This window comes from Dromiciops gliroides, chromosome 1, assembly GCF_019393635.1.
Source record: "Dromiciops gliroides isolate mDroGli1 chromosome 1, mDroGli1.pri, whole genome shotgun sequence".
Classification (NCBI taxonomy): domain Eukaryota; kingdom Metazoa; phylum Chordata; class Mammalia; order Microbiotheria; family Microbiotheriidae; genus Dromiciops; species Dromiciops gliroides.
In genome coordinates, this window is record NC_057861.1 from 734,732,042 (window position 1) to 734,756,491 (window position 24,450).

The 24,450-nt window shown below is 41.3% G+C and overlaps 1 protein-coding gene across 3 annotated transcripts in view; it reads left to right on the forward strand.

Moving 5' to 3' along the window:
- The window catches only part of ADAMTS9 (ADAM metallopeptidase with thrombospondin type 1 motif 9), a 195,145-nt gene that overhangs the window by 111,119 nt on the left and 59,576 nt on the right, over positions 1 to 24,450 (forward strand). The gene's annotated exons all lie outside the window — the stretch shown is intronic.

Sequence of the window (24,450 nt, forward strand, 5' to 3'; positions counted from 1 at the left end):
TTTGTACAAGTTGAGCCTTTTGCAGTTTTTTTGTCTTGTGATTGAATAGGGTAATAATCTGCTTATTGAAGCCAAAGCAAATTTGGATTCTGCTATCTGATGATAGCCTGTGTTCCTTATTTTTTGTCTTGAGTCGCTGTGCGCAGTGACAGGCTTAATGATTACTGAGACTGTCACCTACAAAGCAGACAAAGTGAAGACAATGGTAGAACCAGAGATTTGGTGGCACTCTGGGCGCCCCAAATGTTTGTGCCTGTGCTGACAATCAAACCAATTTTAGCATTTCCCCTCTTCTGACCAGTCTTAATGTTGACTGAGGCTGTACTTACAAAGCAGACAAAATGAACACGGTGGGGGAAACTGATGATTCATTGGCTGTTGAGAGTCTCCAAATGTTTTCACCTATGTTAAGACAGTCAAACCAGTTTTACTTTCCGCCTTCTCCCACCACCACTGTCTTCTTGATTGCCAAGACGACAAAGCAGACGAAGTGACCACAATGGTGACACTGGTGATTGCATGACTGTTGAGATGTCTCAAATTTTCCACCCCCATTTTGAGCACAGTCTTAATGAATACAGAGACTGAATCTGTAAAGCAAAGTGAACATGGTGTGGTAGAACTCGTGACTTTGTAACTGTTGAGATGTCTCAAATGTTCCCACTCCCATTTTGACCAGTCTTAATGAATATTGAGACTATATCTGTAAGGCAAAGTGAACATGGTGTGGGAGAACTGGTGATTTGGTGGCTATTGAGATGCCCTCAAATATTTTCATTTACATTAATACAGTAAAACCAGTTTCACCATTTTTCCTCTTTGATCCAGGCTTCTGTTCATACTGACAAATGTGCCAGTGTAAATGCTATGCACAGCTCTTTGTAAACAGAATCAATGACTATGTAAATATAGTTTCAGTTAAATAAATTGTACAGTGTGTGGGGGGGAGGGGGAAGGTCAGAAGGGAGAAACACCTGCAATCTGGGATGGTTGCTCAGTAAATGTAGTAGATTTTCCCATGAAGACAATATTTGCACTAAACTCAGATTTAGTATTATGTTGAATTATTGTTAGATGATGGTTTTGTTTTATTTTTTAACTAAGAATGGTTATGAGAAATATTCTCAACCATTACAAAGTAAGTTACATAGTGAGTCCACTTATGAGCACACTGGTACTTCACGTCATTTCTGAGGATATAATGATTTGGGTCTCTGAGATGAAGTTATAGCACTGGTTATGTAAATAGCGTACTCAGAAAAGCCTAGAGGGATTTAGAATATAACTTCACGTATCATTCGCTAGATTATAAGCATAGAATTTTTGTCAAATGCCTAAGAAATAGATCTGAAATGCCATTGACTCTCTGAAATCTACAGATCAGTAGTTTTCCCTCCCTAGCATTATTTGACTTCTGACATGAGACTGAGGGATGTTTTGTGGAATATTCTGATGTCTTCATGATACTGACTTTGAAATATGAAGGTCAGTCATCCCTAAGTCCCTCAGTAGATAATGATACATTCTTGAGTTTATTTTTAGCATGTACTTATGACCTCTTAGCATAATGAGTTCCTTAAATTTATCTAACCCCAGATTTTCAAAAGTTGCTCTTTCAAGTTTTAAGGTAGGGGGGGTGGGTATTCCCATGATGCGGAGAATAGATCTTTGTTTAGTCCCAAATTCTCTTTTCCCATGATGTGGGGAATAGATATTTGTTTACCCTAACTATATACCCTTTAGTTCCATAAATACATTTTCATACTTTATTCTACATAGAAAGAATTTATTTTGGAAAACAGAATTGGGGGAGAGCTTCATTAAATCATTTTGTATTAGAAGAGGAAGTGATCTACAAGGTGTTTGGTTTTTTTTAATCCAGCCTCTTGTTTTTACCATTGAGGAAACTGAGGCATAAAGAAGCAGAGTCTTTTCCTGTCACCTCATAGCTGTTTAGTACTTTGTACAAATCCTCGATAAATGTCACTTCAACAGGGCCCAAGCTTAAGTTATTTATCCGATTTTCACAATTTGCTCCAAAGCTAAGGACCTAGGGACCTTACTTAGACCTAATGTTTTTAGCAAGTAGAAAGGAATATGTCCCAAACGCTGCCAGCTTCCACCTCTCCACCTCCACCCCCTTGTGTATTGCCTTTTCATTTTGGTGCTCCCAAAGAGATGGATTTTTACCATTTTTTAAAACAAAGCATTTAGTTTCCTGACACCCTTATGTGTAGTTTCAATAATATAAGGAATGCCTAGATGAGGCAACTCCTTTTATGAATGTAGGTCAGCATCCTCTCTCTCACTTAGAGTCCAAGAGTTACCTCAGATGCTAAGAAGTCAATCAGCTCATCCAGTGTCACATAACCAGGGTGGGCCAGAATCAGGATATGAATCCAGTTCTTCTTGGCTTTGAGGCCAGCTCTCTATCTACTCTACAATTCTGCTTCTTATCTTGGGGCTATGAATTTAGCTTAACTCTAGACCAAGATATAGAACTGGATCTTGAAGGCAAGTCTTCATGGTGTGCCTCGTACACCAAACCTTATTGCCTCTCCCAAACCCCTCTAGAGATAGCTGCATTACTTTGCTCAGGCTAACATCCACTTGTGTGCAAGGAGAGCCTTTCAATAAGCATTGAAGTATAGATTGAAAGTTGAAAAACATGTATTGCTTTAATCAAATTTAAAATGTATAATTGGATGGCATTGAATTGAGATGTTTTTGCACCTGCTCGCTCTTTTCTGAAACATTGGCATTGTGGGAGAAATGTGGTGCTTTGTTACCTTCATTCCCAGAAATATACATGTGTAACTATATTAATTTGTGTATGTGAACAGCTAACACTGATATTAGAAGTGCTTTAAAAACTTGAGTGCTTTTCTAGATGAAGTGAGCATTGTCCTCATGTGTCTTAAAATTGCTTACCATGTCGGTAACAAGACAGCATGTTTTTAATCATAATGTTAAAAGCTTAAAATTGAAAATTCTCCTTAATGGCTTACATTGACTATGAGTGGATTGTCCTAAGTAGATATTTGTTTTTCCAAATTCCCATTGCAAGCTTTAGACTGCATGTTCATTTCTGTGGGTGCTATGGTAATATTTCTTCCCAACCCTAAATTGAATCATACCTCAGTCAATTCTACCAATAGCCATAAAACTGCGAAAGGCATTTTTATTTGGTGCTTCTATAATCAGAATTGTCAATCTTGGTGATATTCTACTTGAGCTGGTAACATGTTGCTTTGAAACAGGGCTTTTAGCAGGTGTCAGAAAGTGACCAAGTCTCACCATTAGTTTCTCAGAACTGTGCTTTTCTCTCCCAAATTACTCTCACAAAATGGAATATATCCAAAAAAAATTATTCCTCCAGACTTTCTTGTGTGCAAGAGTTTGCAGTAACTGAAGGATAAGGGCACAGCCTCATTCAGCAAACTCTTCCAAATCTTTCCATCAGGCTTGTCAGGTAGGCACTTGGATTCCCTAGTCTAGAGCCCCTAAAGTTAAGGGGCCCAAGTGATTGTGTTCTAGGCATAGCTTAAATCTCTCTAGGATCTGGCCACCCTAGTTTAGAGTCTTGAAGAAAAGACACCAGGAATATACAAAGAAATGTGTCTGCAAAAGTACTCTTCAAGTTCTTGGTAATGTTTTATTATTGAAGTTTGGATTCTGAAGAGAATACAGTGGAAAAAGCTTCTACCCCTAATCCCCAGGAAGGAGAGGAATAATGAAAACATTTGATGATTCCTGGAGGAAGTCCTCAGGAGAGTTCTATATAGTCTAGATAGAAAGTTAATGGTCAGGAGATGGTAGAACCATCAGGAGAATTCTAAAATGCCAAGATAATGGATTCATGTTTATAATTAAAGTAAAAAAAAATCTGGACAATGACTTCAGGCCCTAGAATGGGTCTACAATCATTCTCTAGGCTTTTCCTAAGTAGACTTTATTGTACCAGTAGAAATTTTCTTAGGCCAGTTGTTCATGACAAACCTATAGACTCTTCTGTGACTGAGGTCTGGTTTAGGTGCCTTTGAAATGATACTTGTCAACTTGGGTAATGAGAATAAATGAGCTCTGAGGACCAAAGACCCAGGCTTGGGTTGCTGCCTGGCTGACTTATGGATCTGTGCCTACCTCATTTTCATGTGAAAGTGTGCAACTACTGAACGTAGTGTGAGGGGAAAGTTTGACTTTGGTGTTTTTATCACCTCACTGCTTCCAGCTATTAAAAAACAAAAAGATTGTAAAAAAAAGATTGTAAATATTACTATCATATTTTTGAACACCTTTAAAAAAAACAACTGAACTTAATATTGCCTATCCTGAGCAATATAGATTTCTCTGTATTTAAATGTAATAAAACATATTTATTTTTCCAATATTGTTATTTAATTTCATATACCATGTTTAAGAATCAGTGTTTCTTGACAGTCTTTAAAGACGAGTAGAATGTAATCAGAAATGCATGTAAATATTTCCTTGGAGCTAATAAAAAGATATATTTCCATTTTGTAAATTCTACCACCTCCCCTGAGAAATCAGAGTAACAAAATGGCAACCTTCATGTAATACAATAGTTTTATTTGTACATGTTAAAATGATATTTTTCTAAATATTTCTGACTTGGCAATGGTGCTCAGTGATATAAACAAATCATTTTGGGGGCTGAACATTTTGTTGGTTTTTCTTTTCTAATATTCCTTGTGTCTCAGCTATAAAATACGCATGAATTTCTTATTGTACTCATGTTGGTAACCTTAAGCCGTGGCCAGTAGGCAACATCTGATTGGGAAGAATTACTCCAAAGCATAGAAAGTCCATTGGCCAGTTTTTCCAAATATCTACTGTGCATGAATTTGATTAAGTTATGAAAATACCTTGTTTCTTGGATTCAAGTAACAGAAAAGGGTTTAAGGCCTATCGCAGCTTTCATTTCCATTCACTTTTGTTTCCATTCACATTTATTTTTTGTTTTGGTTTGGTTTTTTTTGGTGAGGCAATTGGGGTTAAGTGACTTGCCTAGGGTCACACAGCCAGTAAGTGTTAAGTGTCTCAGGCCGGATTCGAACTCAGGTATTCCTGACTCCAAGGCCAGTGCTCTATCCACTACGCTACCTAGCTGCCCCCACATTTATTTTTTAAAAGAATAGCTTACAAAACAGGATAAATAGGAAAGTTGCAGAAGAGTATGTCCTTTTGAGAAAAAGAAAACAAAATTACTATTTCCTCACCTGTACCTCAGACCTAAGAGAGGCAGTGTGACATAACAAATTGAGAGAACACTGATTGTAGAATCAGAGTTTTGGGTTGAAATGCTGCCTTTGATATGTACTGCCTCTTAGACCTTAGACAAGTCACTTTAATCTTTTCAGGCTTCAGTTTCTTTGTATACAAAATGAGTGGGACTTGATGACCCCTGTGGTCTCTTCCAACTCTAAAGCTATAGCCTTGTGAGTTAGGAAGATCTGTGTTCAAATTCTGTCTTTTACAGGTAGGATTTATTAGCTATATAGCCATGGGAAGGTCACTTAAGCTCTGAGAGCTTCAGGTAAGTTTCTAAGACTTACCTACTCAGTTACAGATCTGTTGCAATCTTCATTGGTAGATGGATTCCCATCCCAATGAAATTGTAGGTCTTTAATGCATTGAAATACTGATTTCCTGGTAATTCTCAATGTTAAGATGTCTCGTCTGATAAATTTGGATCAGTTCAACATTTTCTTGGAAGTAAGTAGATTATCCTTAGGGGGGAAAAAGACATCTAAAATATTCATTGACTATCATAGGGCAGTAAGCTCACCACATTTCCACATGCTGAACTTCTTCCAATTACAATGCAAACATGAAAGCTAAAGGTACAAAACTAGGGGAGATGAAGTCCTCCTTGGCAACACCAGGGGGAGGATTGGGCATTGGGGACACAAATTAGCCACTGTCATTCATTGACTTCAGCCTTTGACCAACTTGGCTGGCAGTCCCATTTAAGTTTTTGAGGTAACCAGATTGACTATCTTGAGGTCATAAGGAAATGGACTCTTTTTTTAAATAAAACTTTTAAAACTTTGAACATAAAACATATTTAAGATGTGGCTGAAATCCAATATTCAACCAATGTCAATATTATCTGACTAATCTTAATGTTAGCTCTCAGACAACAGAACAGGAATTTTCCATGTTCTTATTCTGAAATTAGCATTCCTATTAAAGAACAGAATTAATTGATGCTTCACATATGTAGGTGAAAAGTCCTCTTTAAGTGTAGGTGTTGGGAAACCATCTTTTTCTTTTTTTCTTTATATAATTTTACATTTGCCTAGATCTTTCTAGGTATCAGGGGAATTAATATTGGCTCTAGCTGATGTTTAGACACTTTTATTCATATATCATATCCATAGGGGACCACTGGTTTGTGTTTTTTGTTTATGCCTTTTGAGTCTAAGGAATACAAGGATGGGATAACTGAAACAGAAATTTCACAAACACTGCTTTTGTGATAGAGACAGTTTCTCTTCTTGGAAAAGGCATATTCATTGCTTATAACCAAAGTGAGAGAAATACAAAATCATAGGCTTTAGAGGTAGAAAGAACCTTCTCATCATCTTCAGAAACAGATAATCAAAAGTGATCGTGGAATTGCCCTTTGGGAAGTTACTAACATGTAGTAGGCTCCTTGAAGACAACAACCATGCTTTATTCATCTTTACATCCCTACTATAGTACCCTCAATCTTCCACCTGTTCAATAGATGTTTGTAGGATTTACTATCAAGTTATTGCTGAGTCTCCAAGCTTTACCCCAATCCATTCTCCTTAGCGTATGGCCCCATTTTAGTTGGATTGGGTATAATTTGTCAGAATCAGTGATCAAGTATTTTTGAGGCCCCATGGCAATAACATACATCTCCAAGGCAAAGTCCTTCCCTCCTACAAAGTGACATTTCATGGCAGCCTAACTGGCATCCCTCTCCCCCTAACCCCACCCGCCTGCATTTCTATATTTGCTGTTTGAAGTAGGCTGAAGGAGAGAGGTTGGTTGTTTGACTCTGAGGGGGACTGTGTTTGCTTGCTGATTCACGTCACTGGGATAGCCTTTGTGGAGGCAATGGGAACAGAGAAGAATTTTGGAATGTAGAGTGGGAGGGGTGGCAGTTTATTCCAGGCTGAGCTGGTAAGAAGGAAAAGACTGGAGTTGAGTAAGGGAAGTTGTGAAAATATGTTCTTGATTGAGACAGAGAAGGGAAGGAAGAATAAGAGTCTCATGTTATTACCATGCCATACCCCGATCCTCATTCCACCCCACCCTCCTTTTCAGCTGAAACTACTGAGATTCAGGTGCTAATTAGATAAAAATAAAGGAGAAATAGCATTGGAGTTTTACTCTTTTAACCCAACCTACATTCCCCCACCTCCAAAAATCTCCATTCATTTAGCAAATTGCTATTACTATATATAAGTCTTTGTGTCCCCAGCACCTCCCATAATGTCTGTCAGAAAGAAAGAGCTTCATAAATACTATAAATACTAGTCGGTTGATGAGTGGATAGATGGAAGCTTATGGTCTGACAGAATATGATAGGCAAGGAGTGCTAAGAATGCTGAATTTGGAGGCAGAGGGCCTGTGTTTGAATCCCAGTTCTCCCACTGAGGATTTGTGTGACCTTGGGCAAGTCATTTGATTTCATGGATCTCATTCTTCTCTATCATAAAATGATGAAGTTGGACTTCATAACCTCTAAGGTCCCTTCTAACTCCAAGTTAATGATCCTATGGCAATACCAGGCAGAGACAGTATTTAATCCTACAAGCACTCCATAGGAAACCATCCTTAGACTGATACCCTTTGTGAAAAGCTATTTGTCACGTTATTTCTCTGGAGGTTAGAGGCAGTCCTAAATAACTGGGAGCACATGACCTATCCAAAACCTGGAAGACTAATAAAATGGGCTACTTCTTTTGTAACAAATAAAGCAAAGGCATCAGTCAAAGGATCAGAGAGAGAGAAAATATATATAAGGCTAAATAAAAGGATGCTTTATTCATCTCCACTTTTAATGATGGGGCCTTTGATCCCGAAATGAATGTCTTCTCTGGCATACAGAGAGACTCATCTCAGCCCTACCCCAATATGGTTATTTTACTAATACCAATAAAAGAGCTAGAATGAGTGAATTGTCTTTTCTTGGTGGTGGGGCAGGGGGAGGGAGGAAGGGAGAATGGGGCCAAGGTAGAGAGCACCTTAGTCATAAAGCCACAGTTATGTTGCACCAGTGTAATTTTCTGAATATATAGGTCAAGAGTTGAGAAACTGAGGAGAATAACTAGAGAGGCATGGTTGTAACTTGGGAGGTATGGGCTTAATTAACCCAATCCATCCAAGCTCCCTCTCAAGGAGGAAGGGGGAGGACAGGCATAGCATCGAAAGGTGGTGAACCAGCTGCATAGAACACTTTACACTTATCAAAATATTTGAATAAAAAACAATTTGCTTCAGTTTATTTAGGGTCTCCAAATTGGCTAACCCAAGGCTTAATGATTAGCCTTGCCTTTGCTCCCTTCCGTTCTGGGTGGGAAGGTTGGGGGTAGAAGGTTGTTTGCAAAAAGCTGGGGGGAATTCCTGAGGGTGTGAGCAGTAGAGACCCTGTGAGAAGAGAGGGAAAGGCAGAATAGCAGAAACAATCTAGCTGGGCCAAACTTAAGTGTGGGAAGGTCAAAAAAGGTATTAAAAATACTTTCTTTTTCTGTGGTAACTGACAGGTCAAGTTTCTCAGGGTAACAATCTCTGGTGAAGCAATGTCTGAACTCTCTGGTGGGCCAAGATGAGAAGCTCCATTTTAGAAAAGTCTTGAGATTGAAGATGTTCATCTCCCCTTTTTTTAGAGTTAATAGATGTGGGGAAAGATGGTTCTAGTGGACTTTTCCCCTTTCAACCATGGAAAATAAAATAGATGAGGAAGGTTATTATTTTTGATGTCACACTGGGATGTAAATCTGGCCAGTTACAAGTTGTATAGGTCCTTTGTGTCTGTTTAGTTTCAAAAAATGGTATTAAAAAATCCTTGAGCGGGACAGCTAGGTGGCTCAGTGGATAGAGCACCAGCCCTGGGGTCAGGAGTATCTGAGTTCAAATCTGGCCTCAGACACTTAACACTTACTAGCTGTGTGACCCTGGGCAAGTCACTTAACCCCAATTGCCTCACTAAAAAAAAAAATACTTGAGCATTGAATTAGTCTCTTAATACAATTTTTAAAAGTAAATTCTTCATCTGCTGAATTTTCTTTTTTAGGAGTTGGGGAATAGAGACAAGACCAGAATCTTGTTTATAGATTGTCTGGGTCCTCTGGTACTTGTTTTGAAAACCAACAGAAAATATTCATATCCAGAGCTGCAACTAGGACTATTTGCATACTAGGGTAGCTTGAGTTGGGAGCCCCATGGTAGTTAAGTGGCCCAAAATGAGGTACAATTGTTCTGTGAGAGGGGGCTTACTAACCCTCAAGGGGTTAGGAAATAAGGTGGGCCCAGAAGAGGGAGGGGCACTACAGTGAGGTAACCCTGAGGGTAACAGCTTAGGCTCAGTGGCTCCAGATGTTGGTGTGGGCTGGCAGGAATGTCAGGCATTTTGAGAAGGAAGAACATACTCCACATTTCAGCAACTTGGGGCAAAGCCCAATTGGCCCATGCTAGTTACAACTCCATTCAGATGCCACCCAAACCTGCACCCATCCATGAGCAGATCAAAGTATTATTATTTGTCCAACAGCACACCCGTGCTTTTCAAAGTCCATTGACATTGAAGCCTGAAATTGAATTTGCAGTGAGATAAATCAGATCACCAAAGATTTGCATCTTAAAGTATCCTTATAGGTCATGTGGTCCAACTCCTTCATTTTACAAATGAGGTAACTGAGATAACCTGACCAAGGTCACACAGGCATTAAATGGCAGCACCAGGAACCAAACCCAGAACCAGTATCTCCACACCTAGCACTTTCTGAGTGCTGTGTCATATTTCTAAGAGGCCTTACTTTCCTCTGGCTAGTAGCTAGTTTGTTTAATGAGATAACCTGAGTCCTGATTACTACCCTCAAATAAAACCTTACCTGGAATCACTTACTGGTTCCTTCCCCCTTGGTGCTCTAGCCTGTCTATTCACACAAAGTAAAGCCAGAAAATTATGTAGGTAACTCAGTACAAGTGCTCTAATCCTAAATTATGGGAATCATTGAACAGATGGAGAGTTTGCATCCAAAGATCACCATAGATACATCCTTTTCATTCACGTAGTCCCCTTACTTTCCATAAGTATATTCCCAAATGGGTATCTCACCATTTATTAAATAGTAGAGTGTGACTACCACAGGAAGTCAGTAAGAGTCATGTTTCTAAACTGTCTTGAGACTAGATTTTTTTGTTTGTTTATTTTTAATCCCTACTCTGATATAGGGCCTAGAGCTAGAAAGAGCCTTAGAAATCACTGAGCTAATCCCTCATTTCAAATGAGGAAAGTTGAGACCCAGAGAAGTGAAGAAATTTGCTCAAGGTCACGCAGGTTGTAAAATCAAGATTTGAATCCAAGCCATAAGATTTCAATTATAGTGCTCTTTTCCACCATACCATGAGAAATAAAGATGGGTGGTGGTTATGAAAAGCACTTCCTTTAAAAATTAATTTGTATAGGGCAGCTAGGTGGTGCAGTGGATAGAGCACTAGCCCTGAATTCAGGAGGTCCTGAGTTCAAATCCAGCCTAAGACACTTGACACTTACTAGCTGCATGACCCTGGGCAAGTCACTTAACCCCAATTGCCCCACCAAAAAAAAAATTAATTTGGATGACAAGCAAACAATGGGACCATTTGAAACTGGGAGAATAATTTGTGTTCAGTGTACATTAAATAGTCCACAAATGGGTCACCAAATCTGCATGGCATTCTCTAATGGTTTTAGGCTGTCCATGAGTAGGAGGAAGAAGGCAGAGAGAGAAGAGTGTGTGACACCTAAGGCTAGGGGTTGGTAGAGGTGGACAGTAGAGAATGCCAATGGCAAATAAAATCAAAGGAGCCTAGCTTGCTGGTGAGCATAGACTAGGAAGGACTAATTAGAAGGGCTGGACCACGTAGGGAGCCAAGTGAAGCAAGGAGAGGAAGATGAGGTCACAAAGGGGGCAAAGATTAAATGGGAGAGGTGGAAAGGTGGAAGAGTAAGGACATTATTTCAGTCAACTCAGTGGTCAATCTTGCTGGAGGCAAAACATTGCTGAGTGGTGGTGTGGTTCTTAGCATGGCTCTGCTTGTGGGTGGCAAGTTGAGATGAAGGTTCTGGACTTGAATTGAGAGTCATTGGGAGGCCAGGGGCTTCAAAGTTCTTCTTTGGAGTAGCAGCCAATGTCCTGACATCTCATTCCTCTCTTCCCAACCCTTTGACTTTCTTGTTTCATTCTGTCTTTAACCACACTTCGCCCTAACTCTTCTCATTGAAAAATGGTTTAGAAGGAGCTAGGTGAGAATGGTCGTGGTCAGAATGGAGAACTGTCCCAGGAGACAGGGAACTAAACCTCAGGTTTCATTAGTCTAGGGAATTCCCAGGTGAGGATACTCCCTCTTACAGTACAGCTCAGCACCTCCTCTGTAGCTAGTAAGAGGTGGTTGCTCAGAGATCTGAGGTTGTGGCTCTCCCAGGATCACACATCAAACATGTAGCAGAGTCAGGATTTGAACCCAGGTCCTAAGATTTCAAATCTAGTGTCCTCTTCCATTAAACCCTGCCAAAAAAGGCTGTCTGAGGCAGTTATGGAAAGGATGCTATACAACCACATCTTCCCTCTGCCCCTTTTTCTACCCCTTTTTCTAGTGTGCCCTGGCTTATACCTACCTCTCCTTTTCTCCATTTGCCCAGAACCCCCAACTCTATAAACCTTTCTTCTAGTACGTCCATAGATGAGAAGGTTTCCCTTTGGTTTGTTGTTCCTGATCCTTTGTGCTTATTGTTCAGCATGTCTCGACTCTCTGTGACCTCATTTTGGATTTTCTTAGCAAAGCTACTGGAGTGGTTTGCCATTTCTTTTTCTAGCCCATTTTATAGATGAAGAAACCAAGGCAAAAGGAGTTAAGTGATTTGCCCAGGGTTAGTAAGTGTTTGAGGTCAGATTGGAACTCAGGTCTTCCTGTCTCCAGACTCTTTGCTCTATCCGCTGTGTCATCCTTAGCCCTAAGGGAAAACAAAACAAAACAAAAAATAAAACAAAACAAAAAAAAACGAGAAAAGTTAAGGTCCAGGAATTCCATATCTAAACTGATGGTGTTTCAAGCAAAAGACTTTCTGTGTCCCTAATTACTTGACCAGTTGAAGGAATCTCTAACTTCCCGACTTTAGGTCCCCTCAAACCTCAGAGACCATTTGGAACTCCAGCTGCTCCACCCCAGGCTGCCTTGTTGAAGGACAGAAATAAGGATAGCAACTCCTTCCAGCAAGGCAGAGAGCGCTTAATGAGCTGCCTAAAACCCAGGATATTAAGTGACTTGCCTGGGTTCAGAGATGGGACTTAAACCCAGCTCGTCCTGGCTTTGAGGCCAACTTGCTTCAGGCCTTAAAAAGAAACTAATTGTGAAGGGTGTGCTCAGCAAGCGGCTTCATCATCTCTAGGCACTGTCTCTTTCTCTTCCTCCGCCCTTGATTTTGTCTCTCTCTTTTTCTTTTTTCCTCTTCCCCCACCCGGTTTCTTTTTTGTCTTTGTGTGTCTGTCTGTCTTTCCTGCCTCTCTCACTCTCCCTCTGTCTCTGTCTCTCTGCGTCTCATTGCCTCTGTCTCTGGTTCTCTAGCAACCTTCCCCCACCCCACCCCCAGCTTCTCTCTGTCCCTCTCTCTATAAATATGCATATATACACACGCGTGTGTATGTATGTATACATACACATGTGTATATTGTGTATGTGTACACACATATATGCATGTATATTATATATATACATATCCACATATATATTTAGGGATCTGATATTTCCATCTATTTTAGGAGGCTGTTTTTAATCTCTAATTTGCATAGCGACATCCTAATAAAACAAAGCCACTCCTCCAGGCCCAGCTCCTCAGCATCAGAAGCTCTTACTATTTTTTCCCATCAGCCCCTCCCCACACTCTTCCTTCATACACATATTCTCATCCCCCCCCCCTTAGCCTCAGAAATAATATGCCTTGGGGAGCCATGAGCTTTTCACTGCCTTTTTTTCCCAGGGCCAGCCAAGCCCTTATTCTGAGTCTTGCCAGCAGCTTCCAGTAAATATTTGGCCATATACAAAGTATTCTCCTTTATCCGAAACAAGCAGGTCAAGGTCCAGATGCCTTTGAAAACTGAAGGGAGTTTGGAGGGGGGAAAAAAATCAGTGCTGTTTCTTTTCCTTGAGTTCCAAAAGAAAACAAAAAACACTTGCCTGGCCAACTGGCAGCTTTCTGGGGCACGATCCTCTCTTTCTCAGGGACTCGGTCATTCTTCTTGGCTGGCCTCTCATCACTTGGGAATGTCCTGGGCTACTTGATGATGGTGGATCATAGCTGTGATGTCAAGGAGAGCGCCCAGCTGGGAGGATGTGTGTGGTGGCTTGCCGATTGCATGACAAGCCATGTAGAAACTGATTCCCTACAGTGGTCCTCACTGCTCTCTGTGGGCCAGCAACTCCTGACCTTTCTCCACTGGTGACGTCGTTTCCTTGTTTTGTGAGGATGTGACAGGTCCCCAGCCTCACCATACCCCCTTCTTCCCCATTGCCCTGCCCAATTTTATGTCATATGCTTTTTTTCTCTCTTTAGAGAAATCCTCAAGTCAATTATAATTAATTGGGTTTTTCAGGAATAGGTTGAGCTAGTTGACATCTAAGGTCTTGTTCAACATTGAATTCTATTAGGCATAGGATCATTAATTTAGAAGATACCACCCCCTCCACCACCATTTTAAAGGGGGGGGGGAACCCTGTAGCCCAGAGAGCTGGGATTTGAACACAGATCTTCTGACTCCAGAGCCATAGCTCTTTCTATTGTACCACACTGCCTCGTGAGAACAAGCTTTGATTCTTGACTCTGTCTTGGGGACAAATTGCTTTACTCTCTTTGGAGTACAGTTTCTTTACCTCAAAAAGTCATGGGGTTGGATAAAATGACCTTTAAAGGAAGCCTGGCAGAGTGTCTAGAATTTGGCACTAGGAAGATCTAGCTTGAAATCCTGCCTCAGAAAGGGGCATATTGTTAATACTTTTATTCACATTGAGCTTTGGTCCCCCAAGGCTAATAGAGAAGTCTCAAGCTTCACAATCAGGCTTCTTCTTCCTTCTGCCTTTGCAACCATGGAATCTCTCTGTCATCACGGAATCTCTCTTCCATGGACTCTCTCTGTCATGGAATCTCTCTGTCGTCACGGAATCTTTCTGTCATGTAATCTCTCTGCCACAGAATCTCTCTCACGTCATCTCTCTGTCTGCCACTAAGAAGTTTCTTCAGAACTGAATAAATGTGAGTAAAAGCAGGGAGAATGAGATTAATCTTTGCTCTTCACTCTCTCTACTACCAGGTTCTGTTAGGCTTGTTGTCAGGAAAACCTCCCTCACTGTCAGCACTCTCTCAAAGTAGAACAAAGCTGCCTGGGGAGGTCATGCGGAAGTTCCTCCTTGATGGAGGTCTCCAGATAGAAAAAATGTGACCATTTGTTGGATGTGTCACAACAGGGATTTTTTTTCCATCCATGGTCTAACTATGGGGCCTCTGGGGCCCCTCGTGACTCTGAGGTTCTTTCCTTCTATTGCTATGTTTTGTATTCTTTTCAGATTTCATTTAAGACAATTGAAATCATGGGAGTTGGTAAGGATCCAATCCACAATTAGTAAACAGCATGAACAACACTGGAAGCAATGCTGGGTTTAGGGGCAGATGGCCTCAGTTCAAATTCTGGTGTTGTCATTTATAATATATGACCTTGGACAAGTCACTTCATCTCCTCCCCTATAAAATGTGGGGGTTAGATCAAGTAGCTGTGCCACTTCTGAAGCCCCTCCCTAGCTCCATTCTAGCTTATGATTGTGTCCCTTGAAAGTAGGGGTAGAGCTGGGTATGTATCATGAAGCACGGTTCTCCTGAGATGTGGATTTCCCACCACCTTGATTTAAAGCTTGCTAAGCTGCCCAAAGCCATTTAGGCTAGGAAAAAATGTGAATGAGATTTCCAAGGATGGGCCAAAGATGTGAAGCACTAAGAAGTCCCACACTCACAAGGTACTTTGCTCATTTTGGAGATGTTGTAAATTTGTGTTCTTTTGCTTAAAAGCTGCAATGTTATCTATAAAGTAATAATAACAACAATAAATAAATAACATCTATATAGCTATGTATCAGGCACTGTGCTAACAAGCGCTTTACAAATATTATTTCATTTGATCATCACAACACCCTTGGGAGCTAGGTGCTATGATTATCCCCATTTTGCAGTTGAGGAAACTGAGGCAGATAGCAGTCAAGTGACTTGCCCAGGGTCACACAACTAGTATGTCTGAGGTAAGATTTGAACTCAGGTCTTTCTGACTCCAGACCCATTGCTCCATTCACTGAACCACCAGTGACTTGCCCAGGGTCATACTACTAGCATGTGCCAGAGCCAGGCTTAAAACTCAGTCTTCCTGGCACTGTGGCTGGTAATTTAACCATCATACTACACTGCCTCTAATGTTTTTGTTAGTTCCCTTTCATATCAAGAAAAAGAGTACTACACTGTATGGAGTAGGTACTGGGACCCCCAAGAGGTCACATTGCTGAATACGGCAGAAGACACGGTCTCCTTTGGACAAGAGGGAGTCTTTGTCTGAACATTCTGTTGCACTGTCCCAAGATAGTTGAAGACTCAAAATTGTTCACTCTCCTTTTTATAGAGCAAGGGTCATGGAGCTCTTAGTTGATGGCAGGCATTTTTTCATTCATTGAACTTTTGAAACGACAGCTGACAGAGGAGTTCAGCACCCCAGGGATCTGTTGCTCCATGTGGGGCTTCCAGGAGCTTTGTTGTCCCCCGGTATATAAAGTCTCAAGGAAGTCTTCTGAAGTATTTCCACTCACTCCTCACCCTCTCTTTTCCATTCTGCTAGTCACCTATTAGAAAATAGCTAATGCTACATTTGCTGATGCTCTTTGAGTCATTAGAGGGCTTTATAACAGGGGCCCAGGGCACAGTTTCAGGTGATTCATCTCTTGGGACAAGAAAGAAAATCAATCTCAATTCTTTCTCTTGGCAAAGGTCACTGACAAAAGAGCCATAAACACTCCTGTTTGCTCTATAGCCTTGAGACTTGAAGGGAAAAATCCATCACTCAAGGAAAAGAACTCCAATCGGGGTCCTGACCATCATCATAAACCTAGGAAACTGGATGATGAGCCATTGGTGGTAATGACGAATTCCATTTTACATGGAATATCCAGCCGTCATTCGATTAAAAGGAGTGATGCATTTTGGGGCAGTCGCCAGAACTCTGAACTTGGAGGCAGAGGACTTAAATTCAAATATGCCTTCCCATCCTCACCACCATTGATGACATGTGTGGTCTTTTGCAAATTACTTCCCCTCTCTGAGCCTCAGTTTCTACATCTGTAAAATGAGGGGGTTGGATTTGGTGATCTATGATGCTCTATGAGCATTATCTTTCAGAACGTAAACCTTGGATGTCGACCTGGAAGGGATGAACTTATGACCTCTTCATATCACAAATGAAGAAACTGAGGCCCTCAGCTGTGAAATGACTCCAGTCAACCAACAAGAATTTATTAAATACTTACTATGTGTCAGGTACTATACTAGGCACTTTAGATAAAAATACAAACAATGAAAAAAAAATCCCTTCTCTCTGGGAACTTATATTCAGGGAGGTGAGGGAAGCAATAATGGCATACATGTATAAATATATACAGCATAAGAATAAAGGGAATACATGCAAAGGAATGCAAGGTGCTTAAATATTAGGGGTGGGGAGGTGGTGAAGTGAAACGATTATCAGGCCTGGGATCAGGAAGACTTATCTTTCTGAGTTCAAATCTGGCCTCAGACACTTAGACATACTCAACTGTGTGACCCTGGGCAAGTGACTTAACCCTGTTTGCCTCAGTTTCCTCATCTGTCAGATGGGTTGGAGAAGGAAATCACAAGCCATTCCAGTATACTTGCCAAGAAACCCCCAAATGGGGTCATGGAGAGTCAGACAAGACTGAAATGACTGAACAACAACAATTTAAATGTAATGGCATTTGCAGGGAATGCCAGCAGTTGTGGGTAGGGATCAGGAAAAATTCTGGCTTGCATGGTCTACCGCTTGAAGGAAGAGTGGGCTTGTTTGAAACAAGAGTAAGGAGAGAGTGCATTCCAAGCATGGAAAATGGCCAGTGAAAATATACGGAGTCAGGAAATGGAGTGTGCAGGGATTGGAGAGGCTAGCCTGTCTGGATTAAAGAGTGCAGGAGGGGGATTAATGAATAACGAGGCTGGAAAACTCTGTTGAGACCAGGTTATGAAGGACTTTATACATTAAACAGGGGAGTTCTATTTTATTTTATTTGGAAGCAATAGATAGCCAGTGGAATTCATCCCAGGGTAGAGAGGAATGACCTTGGGGCACACCTGTGCTTTAGGAAAACCCCTTTAGAAGCAGTGTGGAGGACAGGCTTGATTGGAGAGAGATTTGAGGCAGGGAGACCAGTTAAGGAGCCATACAGTAATCTGGTTGAGAGGTGATGAGGGACTAAAATAAGATGGTGGCTTGTGAGAGTAGAGAGAAGAAGAAAGTAGAGAGACAGGAGTGATCCTTTGGCCATTAATAGGATATAGGGGGTAAGGGAGAAGGAAGAGTTGAGAATTATGTCTATGGTGATCCTGTGAGATTTGAAAACCAATGGTGCCTTCAACAAAAATGGGGAAGCTCATAAGACCTGGGAGGAAAGAAAAGTTCTCTTTTGTAGGTGCTGAGTTAGAAAAGCATCCAAGACATCCATTTTGAAATGTTCAGGAAGCAGCTTGTGATGCATGACTGAAGCTCAGGAGAGAGACTGGCGCTGGATTGCTAGATCAGTGCTTTATCTGCACAGATGATTATTTAACCCAAGGAGACATGGTCAAGAAGAGAAGGCCCAAGGCAGAGCCCTTAGGGACAGTCACAGTTATGGGATATGACATGGATGGTGAATCAACAAAAAAGCATGAGGAGTAAGATTAGACAAGCAAAAGGAGAACCAGGAAAGTAGTGTCCCAAAGAACTCAGAGAAGTGATTATCCAAGAGGGTCAAATGCAAGAGAAAGGTCAAGAAGAATCAAAATTGAGAAATAATTATCAGCTTTGGCCACTAAGAGATTAATACTAACTTTGGAAAGAACAATTTCCTGAGGTCACAAAAGTAGTTTTATAATCATATATTATTATTATTATTATTATTATTATTATCATCATCATCCCCATTTTACTGAAGAGGATATTGAAATTCAGAGAGGTTGTGTGAGTTGCCTAGGGTCACACATCTAACTGGGACTTCTTACCACAAGTCCAGCATTTTCTACCAAGCCGTTCTGGCTCTCCAAATGCTGCTTTTTTTGTTTTGTTTTGTTTCATTTTGTTTTAAAGAAATATTAAAAGCAGCCACCAACAAAAATCAAATGTCTCAGAAATAGCTCTACTTTTCCTAGCATCGAGAATAGTTTAATGATTGTTGGTTTATGTTAAGATACAAAGATAGTAGACACTCATCTATAAATGGCTAGATACATTGAGTCAAATGTTGAGGGCTACTTAAGGCCATTCAGAATCATTGGGACTGGAGGTAGTGTAGTCTAATGGAAAGAGAGGCACAAGAACTGCGTTTTAATGGATTGTGAGCTGGAAGGGCCTCTCAGACACCATCTAATTTCATTTCCTCATTTTAAGAATGAGGAAAATGAGACCTAGGGAGATGTACTTTCTTGCTTATTTGAATAGAAGAGCTGATATTCACACTTTGGCCATTTGCCTCTCAATACAGCCCTCTTTTCCCTGGGCTGGGCTCCCACAGCCCTATCAGCTAACTCTGAGAACTCTGGCAAAATGCTTCCATCCTGGGCATCCTTTTCTTCCTCAATAAAACAGTGGGTTTGGATGAGATAAGGTCCTTTCCAACTAAGATCCCAGTTTGACAACTTGTGATCCCCTTTGTTCTGACCTAAGTCTAATAATCAAACCTGTGCCCAGGTGAGAACTTGTTCACCAACATTTCTCTGTTTTTAAAAATCATCAAAATATATCGGGGGAACCTGGTTGTCTTCCAAATGCCTCCAGATGAATTCATTGTTTTGCTTCCGGTTATAAGTCAAAGGTAATGACATTTGCACAGGAGTGCCCATTCAAAATGTTAATGCTTCATTTGGTTTGCAGTGACCTTAAAAGGTTCTGTGAATTTGGGCAGGGAAACCCCTGGCCTTTTGCAGACAGGCACACTAATCAATCAGTCCAGGGTCTGGACCCACAATGGTTCGACTTTCCGACTTTCCAAGATAAACACTGGCTGGTGGCTGGATTACCTCTGACAGTATAAGGGAAGGGAGAATGATGCTGTTAGCCAGAGCGAATGAGGGTGGCTCTGAATTCTACACAATTCACAGGAGCCGTGGAAAACCCTCGTGATCATCTCTGTACTGTAGACACAGTCCTGTGATCTAAGTCTACTGCTTTAAGCAAGGTGAGGAAGCCAGCCCGCCATGCTGGAGAAAACACAATCCTGCCAGCTTCCCTTGGCTCTGGCCAAAAGCCCCAAGTGTATTTGGCATGACTCCCACTCTCTTCTACATTCCAGCCAAACCGGCCTCATTATTATTTCTAGCACGTGGCACTGGAGCTCCTCCTCCCGAGTGGGCTCCTCCTCCTGCCTGGGCTCTTCCCCCTGTTTGGAAGGGTCCCCCTTTCCAGCCTTACCTTTGAGAATTGCTAACTTCCTTTAAAGCTCTTTTCTGGGGCTCCCATTCCCCATTCCCCCGCATAGTCAATTGCTCACTCCCCTGCTGGGAAACTTTGTAGCTACAAATACAAGTGACATTGTATATGACTGTAGACTTTACTTTGTATCTGCACTGACTACCTACTCTACCTCCAGGGCAGCATCGGTCTTTGGCATCCAGTACTGGGGCTGGTTTGGATTCGGGAGGTGTCTCTGTGTGAAACTCTTGGACAGGACAATGACTTGTTTTAGAGCATATGGATTTTTTTTTTTAGATTTCCCAAGAAATAATAGACAGGGGGCTACTGGGCTTAGGATAATTGAAATATCTCCCTCTCTCTCTCCCTCCCTCACTCTGTCTCTCTCCCTTATTCTCTCTCCCTCTCTCCTTTCCTCTCTCTGCATCTCCCCTTCTTTCTCCCTCCTCCCTGTTTCTCTCTTTCTCTGTCTCTCATTTGCTTCCTCCCTCTCTCTGTTTATCTCTGTATCTCTTCTCCCCTCACTTCCTCCCCCTCTCTGTCTCCCTCCATCTCTGTCTCTCTCCCTCCTCTGTCTCTTTTTCTCCTTTTGCCTTCTATTTTGAACTCCTAATTCCACTTCTTCTATCTGGCAAATGCCCTATTGCAATGATGTGATACTGTCAGAGTAACCAAAATACAAACAAATAAACCCCAACTGAAATAATATGGCCGTCTTGAAAAGTGGCCTAGGAAAAAGCTGAAACGTGAAGCTGACTCCTTGTCAACCCTATGCTTCCAGGAGCAGAGCTAACCTGAGTTCTTAACTGTTGCTAATTCTGGTCAGATCTCCCAAAGAGTCAGCTCGATTGCTCTTACATCACAGTCTAAAATTCCACCTCTTGGCTTGCCTTCTGTGCTTGCTGGATATGTCTGCAACAAAAGGTGGCCAGCCGTGGGGAAGTCAGTCATCACACTAGGTGTGGACAACTCTTGGGTCTCAGCTGTTCAGAAAAAGATCAATCCCTACAGAAAAGCCTCAAGTCTCATTTGATCGTGATACTTTTTACAGCAAATAATTCAGCAGCGTCAGCAATCATGTATAAACTGGATTATTTAAATTTCATCTTCCCCTATTGATCTGGTGAATGACTCTGACTCTGTCATCAGAGGATCTAAGTTCAAATCTCAGCTCTGACAGTTATCATGTGTGTGTGTCCTTGGCCCAGTCATTCAACCTTGCTAATCATTCAGTTTCCTCATCTGTAAAATATATAAGTCAGAGGCTAGAAACATGTAGCACTGATTTTCTCCTGCATTCGCTAAAATTGTTTGTAGGCTCTAACCTAGATGTATATGTATGTAATAATAACATGTTGTTATAATAATAACAATTGTTGTCATCCTTATTGTTGTTACTACCACAACCACCACCATCACCACCATTACCATTACCATTATATTATCATTACTATTATCTGTGAATTTATTGTAATAGGAAACTCCCAGCATGAAGAACAGAGCCTGGAAGTGCTTTTTGATTAAGTAATTAATTGTCTAAGAATGAAATCCATCAATGCAAATAATAATAAGCAACTAGAATTTATAGAATTTGTTTAAGTTATAATTTGAGGTTTGCAAAGTACTTTACTTGGGTTTTTTCATTGGGTTCTCACAATAATCCTGGGAGAGAGGTGCTATTATTATCCCCATTTTACATATGAAGAAACTGAGACACATAGAGATTAAGTGACTTGCCGAAGGTTGCACCACTAGTAAGTATTTGAGACGGGCTTCATACTTCAGTCTTCCTGACTCCAAGTCTAGATGTGCAACTAGTCTGCTATTAAAACTGTGTCCAGAATGCTGAGCTATCAAGGAATTTGCCCAAGATCCCCCAGCTTGTCAATGTCAGAAGCAGTTTGTGAACCCAAACCTCCTTTGGCCCCCAAGGCTGGCACCTAGGCACATGTTGCCCTGCCTGGATTTGTGTCTTCCAGCTTAAATCATGTACTCCTGAGGTAATGTCATCTTCAAACACACTTGAGACAGTTATCAGCCTTCTGATAACAATTCCTATCTCATTCCACTCTCCCAGAGTATTGAGACAAGGCATGTGATTCCTTCCTGTCGGCTGCTATCCTTTGCCAAAGTAGTCTCCTCAAAGGTTCTTTGATGCATCCTCTTCCCTTTGAACTGCTGAGAGAACATGCCTGCTGAAACATCAGCTTTCCCTAACCCTAGACACCAGGGTCCTTTGTCTGTTTGAGGAATAGTTGTAGCTACAGTGGCAACTACTCTTCCTTTGAGTAGGGAAATCAGGTGAAAATGAAAATTGAAGGCAACCTTGAAAAGAGAAAGGAATCCAGGAAAGGAGAATGTGCAAGCTTGGTAGGTTAAGGTATAATAAATAGAGCACTCAGCCTGGAGCCAGGAAGACTTTGAGTTAAAATGCAACCTCAGATACTTACCTAGCATGAGCCTGGGTGATGGTGATGGTGATGGTGGTGGTTGAGTCATTTCAGTCACATCCAACTCTTCGTGACCCCATTTGGGATTTTCTCAGCAAAGATACTGGAGTAGAATCACTTAACTTCCATTTGCTTCATTTTCCTCATCTGTAGAATGAGGATAATAACAGCACCAACCTCCCAGGGTTGTTGTGTGGATCAAATGATATAATAATTGGAAAGCACTTTGCTTATTCTCCTTCCCCCTTGTGATGGGTATAAATGAGGCTGACTGTCTCACCTGCTGTTCCTTGATGATAGGAGGATGCTGTGAGCAGTTTGTATCTATCTCTGTTGTGTTTGATTCCAAATGCTATACCTGGCTTTTCAGAATCACTTTCTTATATGGTCCATGTACCAATAATTCCTTCAAGGGCAAAGGTTCTGAACCTGGGTCCTGGGTATAGATTTCAAGGAATCTATGAGCTTGGATAGAAAGAAACTTCACCTTTACTTCATGATTGGTTCCCATTGTAATCTTATGTATTTTATTAAAAACAAGATTCTGAGAAGGAAGCCCAAGGCTCTACATGAATGCTCATGGAGTCTAGGATATTAAAAAAGGTTAAGGTTCTTTCTCAAAGGATCTCCAAGACAGTAAGGGCCATGGTCAGCACACTGCAGGGGAGGAAGCAGTGTACTGGGAAAAGGGAATTCCTATTTTGATTCCTGTCCTAATTGCATGAGTCTACCTTTAATGAATGATGACTAAACAAAAAAATAACTGGTGCTAACTCATGTCCATAATGCCTTTCAAAGAACCCTGTCGGGGCAGCTAGGTGGCGCAGTGGATAGAACAGGGGCCCTGGAGTCAGGAGTACCTGAATTCAAATCCGGTCTCAGAAACTTAACACTTACTAGCTGTGTGACCCTGGGCAAGTCACTTAACCCCAATTGCTTCACTAAAAAAAAAAAAAAAAGAACCCTGTGATACAAAATTATTATTATCCTTACTTTACAAATGTGGAAACTGAGGCTTAGCAGAGCTAAGTGACTTGTGCATGGTCACATAGTTAGGAGGTGTTGGAACAAGGAGGTCAGGATTTGAACCCAGATCCTGGTTCCAAGTTCAGCACTCTATACTGTCATTCAGAGATATGGACTAATCAGAATAAATGAACAAGGGGCAGCTAGGTGGCACAGTGGATAGAGCACCAGCCCTGGAGTCAGGAGGACCTGAGTTCAAATCTGGCCTCAGATACTTAACGCTTGCTAGCTGTGTGACCTTGGGCAAGTCACTTAACCCCAATTGCCTCACCAAAAAAAGAATAAATGAACAAATCAGTTCCCTGTGTGACCTTGGGCAGGTCATTTTAATTCTCTCGTCCCCAGTTTTCTCATCTGAAAAATGAGTGGGGGCAGGGGGCAGCTAGGTGGCACAGTGGATAAAGCACCAGCCCTGGATTCAGGAGTACCTGAGTTCAAATCCGGCCTCAGACACTTGACACTTACTAGCTGTGTGATCCTGCGCAAGTCACTTAACCCCCATTGCCCTGCAAAAAAAAAAAATGAGTGGGTTGGACTAGATGGCCTGTCCATGACTAGATAAATGTCCCTTCCACATCTGACATTGTTTTGCTTGTGATTCTATTTTGGTCCCAAATGTATAATCTCCTTTCACACTAGCCCCATCATGGCTCTGTCCAATGGCTTAAAGTCTTAAGATACTGAAGAAATTCTAGGGTCCCAGCCAAGATTCCCATCTATCTTCACAAACCTTTCTGCATCCTGGTGGAGAGACAAAATTATGTAATGTAGGGAGTGTTGAACTTGGATTCAGGAAGCCCTGGATTCAAATACTGCCTGATATTCAGTAGACATGACAATAAGCAAGTCATTGAACCTCATCACGGCTTAATTTCCTCATCTGTAAAATGGGTTTAATACAGCTGTAGCCCCTACTTCATAGGGTTCTTGTGAGGGTAAAAAGAGATAATGTAGGTAAAGTGCTATATGAAGGCTGGTTATTTTGACTTTTTCTTTTCTTTTTTCTTTCTTTCTTT